At 36.9% G+C, this 11,586-nt stretch overlaps 1 long non-coding RNA gene across 1 annotated transcript; it reads right to left on the minus strand.

Annotated features, from left to right (window-relative positions):
* Positions 1-1,647: 1,647 nt before the first annotated feature.
* LOC148133273 (uncharacterized) lies at positions 1,648-7,491 on the minus strand. The gene is made up of 3 exons (XR_015747248.1): positions 7,340-7,491; positions 5,831-5,913; positions 1,648-1,762 (listed from the first exon to the last, which is right to left on the minus strand). It is a non-coding gene; the product is annotated as an uncharacterized LOC148133273 (long non-coding RNA).
* Between the last annotated feature and the right edge of the window lie 4,095 nt (positions 7,492-11,586).

Raw genomic sequence — 11,586 nt, forward strand, 5'->3', positions numbered from 1 at the left:
AACATGCATACACATACACTACTGAGCATGGTTTATGGGAAACATAGGAAAAATATATATCAATTACCTCCCAGTTATCTTGCTTGCTAGCCACTGGTTTAGGAAGCAATCAATGGGAGGGAGGGAGAGAGGGAGTTACAAATCATCTTTCCCAGTGATTTTAAGCAAGGTTGCAGGCTTCTTCTATTTCCTGATTATTTGTCTCTAGGCAGCTGAGCACTTCGATAAGTTGGTTGGTTTGAAGGATAGATCAGGCGTTCTGCATCTCTGAGGGCTGCAGGCTATCTATCCCTGCCCTCTAGTAACATTATGCATGTGTTCCTGGCATACCTATTCTAATTATTGATTTGAGTTTTGAAATTCCTTTAGCATTTTAAAAGATTGTCATTTGGGAGGGAAGAATCATTTACAAATGGCAGAAATATAATGTTGCTATCTGAAAAGAAAGAAAAAGAAAGAAAAGAAAGAAGGAAAGAAAAGAAAGAAAGAAAGAAGAAAGAAAGGAAAGAAAGAAAGAAAGAAAGAAAGAAAGAAAGAAAGAAAGAAAGAAAGAAAGAAAGAAAGAAAGAAAGAAAGAAAGAAAGAAAGAAGAAAGAAAGAAAAGAAAAGAAAAGAAAAGAAAGATTAACTGGGTACACATGAAGCCTTGAGGGGTTAATTAAGTAGCTCTTTTAATCCCATCCATTGTTTTATATGACAATATACAAGGACTTCAAGAAAAACTAAGGGCCTTATTATGTAATATATTGTACCAAGAGTACAAGAAGAAACTTGCTTGGTTTAAGTTGCACAGTTAAGATGTGAAATCTGATTAATTGTCTGGCATGTTTAAAACTAATTCTTTTGTGGAGAAGCCGTATAATAAGCATCCCCAGACTGAAACACCAGGCGATCATCTGTTTTTGGCACGGACTTCCACGGACCCTATATACCCCTAATTTTTCAAATTCAAGCAAAACTTAAATTTGACAGTACAGTATTTCATTTAATACTACAATAAAAATGTCTGATATTATCAGTGATACTGGTATTTTCTGGTGGACTAAGAATAAATCCAGGAAATGAAGAGTCATTTTTGAATCAGTATGCATAAGATTAAGCATGCATAAGACTACTTTTTCAAATTGATTTTTTGACTGTTTAAAACATAAACTTTTTACCTAACTCAATCATTTATAAGAGATATAATTGTTTTATGTCTAAATATAATTTGATATCTTGCTTTAGCATAGGCAGCTTTGTTTCATTGCAAAAGGAAATAGAGTTACAATTGCTAAAATCAAAACAAAACAGTAAGAAGAGGGGCAGGACTAGCACCTAATTCCAGCAAAATGAAGTTAAATATCTGTTTACACAAGGGTGTGTTAAGACTATATGATTGCTTTAGAAGGGAAAAGAGGATGGTGAGCTGATTCCAGGAAGATTTGCTCCAACAAGCATGTGTTAAGATCAACGTGTGTTTGCTTTAGAAGGAATGGAAAGGATCATGGTTTGAAAATTTTCACACACTTCCTTATATTATATGAAACTGGAGAGGCCCTTCTCTCTGTCCCACTACCATTAACTAGAAACTGGAGAGGGGCACTAGATCCTCTCCGACAAGCAAAAGTGTTCCTATTCTGATACGCTTTTGACTTTTCAACTTACTTTGTTTCCATATTTGCTCTGGAATGACATAGTCACAAAGGCTTGTATTAGAGCAGATCTGTACAACCTGAAGCTCCGTGGCCACTTCTGGTTTGCAGCAACTGTGGATCTGGGTCTTGAAAGGGAAATATGCCATACAATCAGTTAGCAGTTATGTACATTGCACTGCAGCCAATACAGGAATTTTGTTACAATAGTTCTAAATCCTTTTTCAGGTTAGTTTTAGGTATGATACCCATGTGATGTAGTTTTGATTTATGAATTATAAATTAAGCTTGCCTTTTGCTAAAAAGCAAGTGTCAGTATTTAGAGAACAGCTCTAAATGAATTTGATTGAAACAAGACACCCTCCCCCCATTTTTAATGTTATATTTTCAGCATAGGTGGTCATCACTCTCGGTTTCTACACAATTGCTTAGATAAATTTTCAGCTTTTCTTTTAATGCTCAGAATCAATGCTGAAAAACTTTATGAGTATTCCACCTTTCTCTTTAGCAAAGTAATAGCCTCTACTCCAAAGAATATACTTACAAAATGAAAATCACCTTTCCCAGAATGTCAGGTTATGTTTCAACATTGCAGGTAGTGATTTCAGCTGTGCAATGATTTTTGGCATTAGAATTGAAAACGTTGAAAGACAGCCCAAACTTCTTATAGTGAAGACAACCAATATATTCTGATGAACCATGGTGGATAATTGGAGGACAATTTATTGCTCATTCCTGTTCAAGAGGAACTCAACTGTTGCTTTTAATAAATTCCCAACTTTTTTGAAATGTTATGTTCTTTGTCTTCTGTTTGAGATATACCTTCTGACCTGAGAGCCACACAATTTAAAATGGCTGTTCAGTGGATAATTAGAGGTGAATGTATTCTGCATTGTGTATCATTTTATGAAATTGTGCCCTAAATTAATTACTATCTGCACCAATCTCTAGATTTTTGGTGAAGACTTTATCAGGTCAAAGTCTGAAATAAATAAGTCTTTGTTTAGCCCAAGCCCTAGATAAGCAAAAGTGTGTTATTGAAAGCAAAATGCAGTGGGCAAGCAGAAACTATTACAAATCCAGGGTGTAATCAACAGAAAAATCAACTTTGATTTAAAGATAAAAAAGTACAATGAAACTATAGCAAATATTCCACTGCTATACAGTATTTGTGGTTTTGAATGTCATAAATTGCCTGTGCAGACAATTGACAAGCTGAGCCTCTCTTCTGCCCTTGGTTTCCACTGGTATGGACACTGGGGTCCCTGGGGTGGTGGTTGGGACTTTGATTTAGGCATCAATGATCAGGATTAGAGTTGTAGTGGCAGTAGATTTGCTTTCTCTAATCTTAGGGCACGGCTTTGGAGCATCATATAGAACTGATGTCTCATCCAAACAGGATTCTTGTACTACGTTTTCAAGCAGAGATTTACTTGCATTACTTGAATGACTGAAAGTGCAATATGGGATTTTCATGCCCTGTATTTTTTCATGTGTGATTAAGTAGGGGAGGCTTATCAAGCAGGAATGCTTTCTATTAGTATCTGTGTGGTAAGGTGGTTGGCTGGATTCACACCATTTTTTACATACCAACAAGCTAAAACTTGACACTGAAAATAGATCTCAGAAGGAGCTAAAAGCATAGCTTTAGCATGGGCTAAAATGGTGGTGGGTACCCCCTTTTAACCTACTAACAGTAATTTAGTGCATTATGTTGGCGCAACTGTTTACTAAATTTAAAAAAATGTTACTCCAAGTCATTGCAAACTCCAAAATCAAATCATCACTATCATTACTTCATATGATTTATGAACTTACTCATAAGCTATATGTGCAATACATTTAGCCACAAACAAGAGTTAGCAGATCATGAATGTATCCACATGACAACATGGTAAGTCAAAGCAACTTTTGTTATATGATGGCCTAGTTCACACAATGTCTTGAAATATAGTCTCTTTTTTATTTTAGCTTAGTTGTTTTTTGTAAACCATGATGCACAGTATAGCAAGTTATGGAAACAAAACCCTGGTCAGTCTAAAAACTATTGGCAATGTGTTGGACACATAACTTTTCTGGCGAAGCTCTTATAAAAAAGAAAAACTGTCTCTATGCAGACACAGAATAATATTTCGTGCTTTTTTTTAAAGGTGATGAAGGTTGTATCCTTTCCTTTCTTATCAGGGCTTATCTCTTTAATTATAAGTAGAAATCAACAAGAAATAAGATTCTTGTCAACAACAGCTGGACTTGCACAACATATTAGCTTGAATTGGCTCATTTGTGGCTTAGCCTATATCAGGGGTCCCCAACCGCCGGTCCACGGACCGGGGCCGCTGTGGAACAAGCCTTACCGGGCCGCTGGTTGCTGGCGCCGCCATCTTTTTTGGTAAAAAAGCAATTTTTCGTCAAAAAGATGGCGCCAGCGTTGGTGAGCTTTTCCGGCAGAAAGCCATTTCTACCCAAAAGCTTCACTGAAGCGCTGAGTCCGCTTATTTGACGAAAAATCACCGTGACGCCACCGGAAGTGATTTTTCGCCAAAAAGATGGCGGCGCCAGCTGACGCCGAACCGGGCGGGCGCCAGCTGACGCCGGAACCGGGCCGCAAGGCCGAAAAGGTTGGGGATCCCTGGCCTATATGACGTGAAAGCAGCCAGTGTAGATAGTTGCATGGTTCAGAGAGATTGCAAACCTAGAAAATTCAATTAATTGAGTACATCTTGCAGTGATGCCTTAATGTCATTATCATCACTCAGCTGGGTTACTGCGATGCAGTACGCATGTCTCTGTGTTTTAACATCATTTGGAATAAGCAGCTGATCCAGAATGCAGTGACCTGGTTGTGGTTGGAACTTTTAATGAGGACATAACCCAGACTGTCTGGACTGGATGCTGGCTGCTTTCAACCCCACTAGGTAGAGCAGACCAGGAAATCAACACTACAGGGAAACCAGAAGCACACTTTATTGAGATTAGCTACAATAACAGAATTTTGCAAATCTGATTGTGGTTATATATTCCCCGCTTCTCATATCCCTATAAATCTGGGAGGCATTTGCCTGAGATGTTTCTGAAATGATTCTGTTTTCCAGGGCTTAAAAATGCTCCAGCCTCTTCGCCTAGATAATGGGTTTGCATATATCTGTCAAGATCATCTTCCTTAGTCTTTTCAGTTTCCAGTTGAATTTTTCTATTGGGTTCTGGAGGCAATTCAAAAAATGTTTACTCCAGAGTCTGTTTTATAGGAAATGGAGTACAGTCACACATGATTTTCTGGCTATATTTCTTGTTGGAGATAATAGAAATCATGATGACAATAATAGCAGCAGTAACTGGTATCTAATTACTGCATGCAGCATGACTTTTAGGATTTTATTTACTTGATGTCTTTTATTAACTTCAGATCTTCCAAGAACAAGTTGTGCTGGAAGTTCTCAGGATTTCAAAAGAGGTTTGTTTATACTGCATGTGAAGCTGCTTTTTGAGAAATACAAGCCCAAAAGCCATGTGGCAATTCAGAATTAGTTATAAGTGATCCTCGCTTAATAGGGTTCAGTGACCATTCCAAGTGGTATTTAAGATCAGTCCTTGAAGTTCCAGCTGTTGCAGCATGACCATGGTCTTATGATCATGATCCAGGTGTTAAGGAATTCACCTGGATTTTTGACTGTTGCAGCATCCTGTGGTCATGAGATCATGATGTGCAACCTTGCCTGCCAGCTTCCCACAAGCAAAATCAATCCAAAGATTGTCTAGAAGCTGGAAATAATGTTAACATGAGGACCTCGCTTAATATTTTGCACTGTGGTGGCCAGCACAGAGCCAGAGGATAAAGATCATCAGCTGGAAGAATTGCAGGCCAAAAAAGCAGTATTGGCTAACAACCAGGAAAGGCATCTATTGCTGGTCTTGGAAGACAAAGAGGTTAACACCTGCTCCCAGTGCAAGGGCTTGCCACAAGGAGAGGAGGGCTGAAACAAAGGTGCTCAGCAAGACTGTTGGTCAGAAAGAATCCTGCCCTGTCGAAGGAGCAAATTAGAAAGGGAACTGCACACTTCACAGATCCATTGGCAACAATTCTCCATTTACCCCACCATCGTGTTCCTCAACTCTTTAGCTGTCTTTTAGTTTATTCAAACTTTTTGCCATTGAATTCTGTTTGAAAACCTTTTAGTAAAGATATAAGACTTACTTACATGTCTGTGATTTCCATGGGCTCGGATAAGACATGCATTGTCCTTACTTGATGATGGTAATTGTAGGAGAAGACCAGGTGGGGCTGGAAGGTAGAGTCAAATGCATCAACAGCTTGGAATCCTTACGCAGCCACAAGAGACCTAAGTCCAGCCGCCTGTGAATTCCATTGATTCTTATCTAGTGCCAATTTGCCTTGACCATTAGTAGATCAGATTCTTGTGTATAGGGTAGCATGTAATATACCTTTAGTGCTTTATCTCCTATTCCTGGTTATTTGTTCCTGTCAGTAATCAGGACCACTAAGTAATATGGTCAAATGTCGCACTTCAAGGCTTAATTGCTTAGGGACATAAATTCTGTTCCATTTACCACTGTGAAACAAGGGCTATCTCTCTACTATTATGTAATTTCTGAGATTATTATTACTTCTGAGTGTCATTGAGAGTTGGGGTGGCATGCAGATTTAATACATGATGATGATGAGCTTTATTTTGCTTAGTGGTTTAAGCATTAAAATATTTTTAAAAGCAAGCAGCACTATTGGTGCATGAAAGTTCATAATTCCAGAACATGCTTCATTGGATGAAATTAAATAATGAACTAGAATGCAAATTTGTGGGTTCTCCAGAATTCTTTAGAAGGTAAGATGAAACAAAAATGAAGGAATTAAAACAAAACAATACAAAATATGTATGCTCACCAAGTAAAATTATTGCCATGGATGTTAATACAGCCAAGAAACAGGATTGTTAATGCACTTGGACCCCAGGTCCAGGTACACAACCTGATCTTCACGACTTTATGAAACTAGGCCAGGGTCTCCTAACCTCTGAAAGGAGAATGTTCCAGAGGACAGGGGTTATGGCACAGAAAGCACTTTACTAATCCTACTAGTATCCTGGGACAAAGAAATAATGTCTGAACCTTCCCATTGTGAAGAACATTCAGTCAAGGCTACAGCTGTCGAAACATGATGTGTGCTTTACTAGGTAACAATGAAAGCCATGTAGAAGGGGGCTCCATTTCCAGGAGAATCATAGGAGAATGTGCAGGGTGGGCGGGCTGTTGCTGCTGTGCTTGCATAGATACCACTAAATCAAAAGGGTCATCACAGAACCACCCCTCCCATTGCTAGTTCCAACTACATTAGTCTTCTTTGCATATAGCATCAACAGCTGCTTAACAGAATTTTGCAAGAATGCACAGCTCCTGTTTAAGCACCATCAGAAAGGTCAGATTGACCAAAGTGCTGAGCATGCAACAGCTTCTTTAATGCCAGCTATCCATTTGCAGTGCCACTTCTCACATCCCCCTCCCTCTCAAGCATCACATGCAGCACTTTGTACAATGGGGGTCAACAGGCATCTCTACAATACTGCAGTGCTCATTCTAACATCTGCCTAGAACCACAACATGCCTTTCTGCAAAGACTCTTGCTTGCTTACCTGCTCTAGTCCTCTGCCAACAAAAGCCACTTCTTCTCATTTTGTATATCTGCCTTTTATCACCTGCTTTTTGGCATCTGATTCCAGAAGTCTGTCACCAGCTCAGGGAGCGGCCATATTTTTGTGCTGGTGCACATGCCATCTGTAGATAAGGTCCCAGATTCGATCCTTGGCATTTCTCCGGTTTCAGATTCAAGCTTTGAAAGAAAGGGCACTCCCAGCTGCCTGGAAGAAGGCAGCTGTGAGACTGAATTTGAATAAATCTTCCACTGACTAAATTATTTTCCCAACAATCTGTTAGTTGCTAAGCTACCTTTCTCTCAAGATACTCAAGTAACATGCAAGTTAGCTCTATTTACTCTTGGATAACACAAGTAATTCCAATCTACAGCAGGCAATCTGGTTTCTTGCAGATGTTTCCATCTATAAATGCTGCGGGTCATCATCAGTGGCTATATTGACTGGGGCATATGAGGATTGTCCAAAAATCTGGATAGTTCAACTCTGTACCTGTTTCAAGGTGTCATTTCAGCTTCAGACTTAGATTGTCTAGATAGCACTAGTTGATACTTTAAGATGAAGCTGTGATTGTATTTATTTTCCCCACTTTCCAGTGGCTTTTAATTCCATTGGCATTATTATTCTATCTATCTGGATCAAAAATACAGACAGAAATCTCCCTTCTGACCTAGCGCTTTTTTGATGTTTCCCCAAGACTCCAAAATATAAAGGAAAGCTTTATGTCCGTTTTCTTCAACCTCAAGATTAATTAGATTATCACTCCCATTATCCAAAGAAAGGACAATGGGAATTGTAATCTGGCACATTTGACAAATGCTAAAATAGGGAAGGCTGCCTTATACAGTGCTGATGAAAATACTTCCTTACCACCAAAACTCTTGACATTTCTATTTACTATAAAACACTGAAATCATAGCCACTATCCTTCATCAACTCTGTAATTTTCCTCCCAGGCAGTCCTGTTAAATTTAAGATTGCCTGCAGTACTATTCTTAACTACACTTAGTCCTTCTGTAGTGACCCACACAGATCCTTGTGGCTAACAACATCTAGCACATGTCCTAGAGTAAGTAGTATATACAGTAGGGAGCCAGCATGATTGGTTTTCAAAAAGAAAAAAACAAAGAAAAAAAGTGAGCCAAAATAAAACAAAAAAAAAATGTGGAAAATTACAGGACTGAATTTGGTTCTACCAGAATTTGTGATCATTTCAGGTAAAAAGTAAGGTATGTCCCTTAAGAAAGTAGGTCTGTACAATCTACCAACCCATGTGCAATATTTTAACTGTAATTGATGGTTCAGAAGGATCGCCTAAAACGTTCAGATTGTGATGACTACCTAGAAGGCTTTGCACACACAAAAATTGTCAAGCATCTGGTCCGTCAGGTTCAAATCTCAGACCACTCATAGTCAGTCTTCACATCCATAGTGTACACGCTAGCTTATCTTTAAAATTTATGGCAAGAATTACCTTGATTTTAAACATTACTTCCAGCTATTAAAAGTGGTGCTTCATCGACATGAACCAGTATTATAAGATGGATCAGCTGTCTAATCTACAACAATTTCTGCTACCAGAGTAACTTTCCATGACAATTACCAGAAAACTAAGCTCTAATTCAGAAGGTTAGTTATTATCCTAATTGCTGTGGTAACATTACTCTTCCACTGCTTTTGCCTTGGGCTATTTAGTGGGTGGCCTTCTGAACATGTGGGTCAAGTCCAGCATCTGACCACCAGTTACCAATTAGAAAAAAATCCACATCAAATCTGCAAAAGATCCAGTGGTAGTTTCTCTCCTGCTTTGTTCTTCCTATGTATATATCCAGTCCCTTGGGGGAAGGGTAGGTGGGATTGTTGTTTTTTTTATAAAAAGTTTTTATTTTTTTAAAAAAACAAACATACACATACAAAACATAAAAACATAAAACCATCTTCCATTTTATATACATACAGTGTGTCAGTTGGTTACAAATCTTTTGTGCTATCCTTTTATAGTCATTTACTCACAGTTTATATCAATTTTCACATTGTCAAACTAACGTATGCTTATATATTTATCAGTTATTAATCATCCATGACTAAACTATTTATTCCATCATTTTATATGAGATATTCCAAATTTTATCTCAAAATTTATGTTATACTTTCAACCAATGGTTATATATATCTATATTATGTTTTATATCAATCTATTAAATTTCTATCACAGAATTATCTAGTCTATTACATTACCATGTCTTTTTATCCAACCATTGTTAAAACAAATCCCATATCGTATAAAATTGTTTATCTTCTTGTTCTCTAATTTCAAATGTCAATTTACTCATTTCAGCACAATCCATAATTTTCTTAATAACTTCCTCCTGCATAGGTATTTTATCATTTTCCCAATTCTTAGCAAATACAATCCTAGCCGCTGTTAATACATTTACAATCAAATATTTCAACTCTTTGTTGTATATTTCCAGTATAATTCACAATAAAAAGATCTCTGGTTTAAAGTCTATATGTTGTTTTATCATTTTTTCCAACCATGTGTGGATTTTAGTCCAATATTTCTTTGCATCCGAGCATGTCCACCACATATGGTAATATGAACCAGGTATCTGATGACATTTCCAACACTTATCCGATTTATTCTTAAATATTATTGCAAGTCTCATTGGGGATAGATGCCACCTGTAAAACTTCTTATACAAATTTTCTTTATATGCAGTTTACATTGTCATTTTATAATTTTGAGACCACAATTTTTGCCATTTTTCTAAATCAATCCCATATCCAAACTTTTCCCCCCAAGCAATCATCGTTTCTTTTACTTGTTCCTCCTCCAATTTAAATTCTAATAAGTGTCCATAAAGTTTTTTAATTACCTTTTCATCAATACCCATCAAAATTTTATCTAAATCAGTCAACTTATCATAAATACCTTCTGTTTTAACATCTTTATCAAATCTAGATTGTATTTGCAAATATGAAAACCAGTTCATTTTTACACCTTGTTCTTTCAACGCTTGCATAGATTTAAGTTCACCCTTTTCATTCAATATCTCACCATATCTAACTGTTTGTTCCCAGCTTCAATGGTAGATATCCATAATGGAATTTTTAAATAATATTGTATTTTTATCTTCTCCCAATTCAAAAACAATGCCTCTTGAACATAATGTCTTCCCTGTGTTTTAGTTCCCTTATACCAAAGGAAGGCATGTCATCCCAACAGCAAGTCATGCCCTTCTATGGTAAATAGTCTATTGTTCCTTAATGTTATCAATTCCTTTACCCACATCAAATTTGTCGCCTGGTGATACAATTCCCAGTTAGGCAAGGCAAACCTTCCTTTTATTCTTGCATCTTGTAACAATTTTAATTTTATTATTGCTTTTTTGCCCTGCCAAATATATTTGAGCACAATTCTATTTAAGTCTTCAAAAAAACTCTTTCCCTAGTTGGATTGGAATTGTCTGGAATAAATATAAAATTCTAGGCAATACATTCATCTTAATTGTAGATATTCTCCCAATCAATGATAATTGTAAGTTTCCCCATTTTGTCAAATCTGTCACAATCTGCTGTTTGAGTTTAAGTTAATTATCCCCCTTCAGTGTGCTACATCTTGGTGTGATGTATATCCCTAAATACTTAACCTTGTTTGTGACCTGTATGTCTAAAACTTCTTCCAACTCTTTCTTTCGTCTTACTAACATATTCTTTGTTAATATCTTTATTTTCAAACCTGCTACTTTTCCATATTCTTCTATTTTTTCTCTTAATTTAGGTGCTGTTTCCAATGGATCTTCTAATATAAATACCAGGTCATCTGCAAAGGCTTGCAATTTATACTCTTCCTTTTTGATTTTCATTCCTTTTATTTCTTTGTCTTCTCTAATATTCCTATTCAACACTTCCAATGTTAACACAAACACCAGGGGCGATAGTGGACAACCTTGCCTTGTCCCTTTTCTTATATCTATAGATTCTGTTAATTCTCCATTTACCATAACCTTTGCAGTTTGTTCATATCGTTTCAATGGCTTGAATGAATTTCTTACCAAAGCCCATTTGTTCCAATTGCAATAACATAAATCGCCAACTCACATTGTCAAAAGCTTTTTGTGCGTCTAAAAACATCAAAGCCATTTGCTTCTCAGGATATGCCTCATAGTATTCCAGAGTATCCAAAATAATTCTCACATTGTCTTTGATTTGTCTCTTTGGCAGGAATCCATTTTGATCAATATGGATAAAGTTATTTAAATATATTTTTAGCCTTTCTGCCAAAATTG

This window comes from Notechis scutatus, chromosome 1 (genome assembly GCF_049901735.1).
Source record: "Notechis scutatus isolate UNSWTSFEM ecotype Mainland chromosome 1, rNotScu1.2, whole genome shotgun sequence".
Taxonomy (NCBI): Eukaryota; Metazoa; Chordata; class Lepidosauria; order Squamata; family Elapidae; genus Notechis; species Notechis scutatus.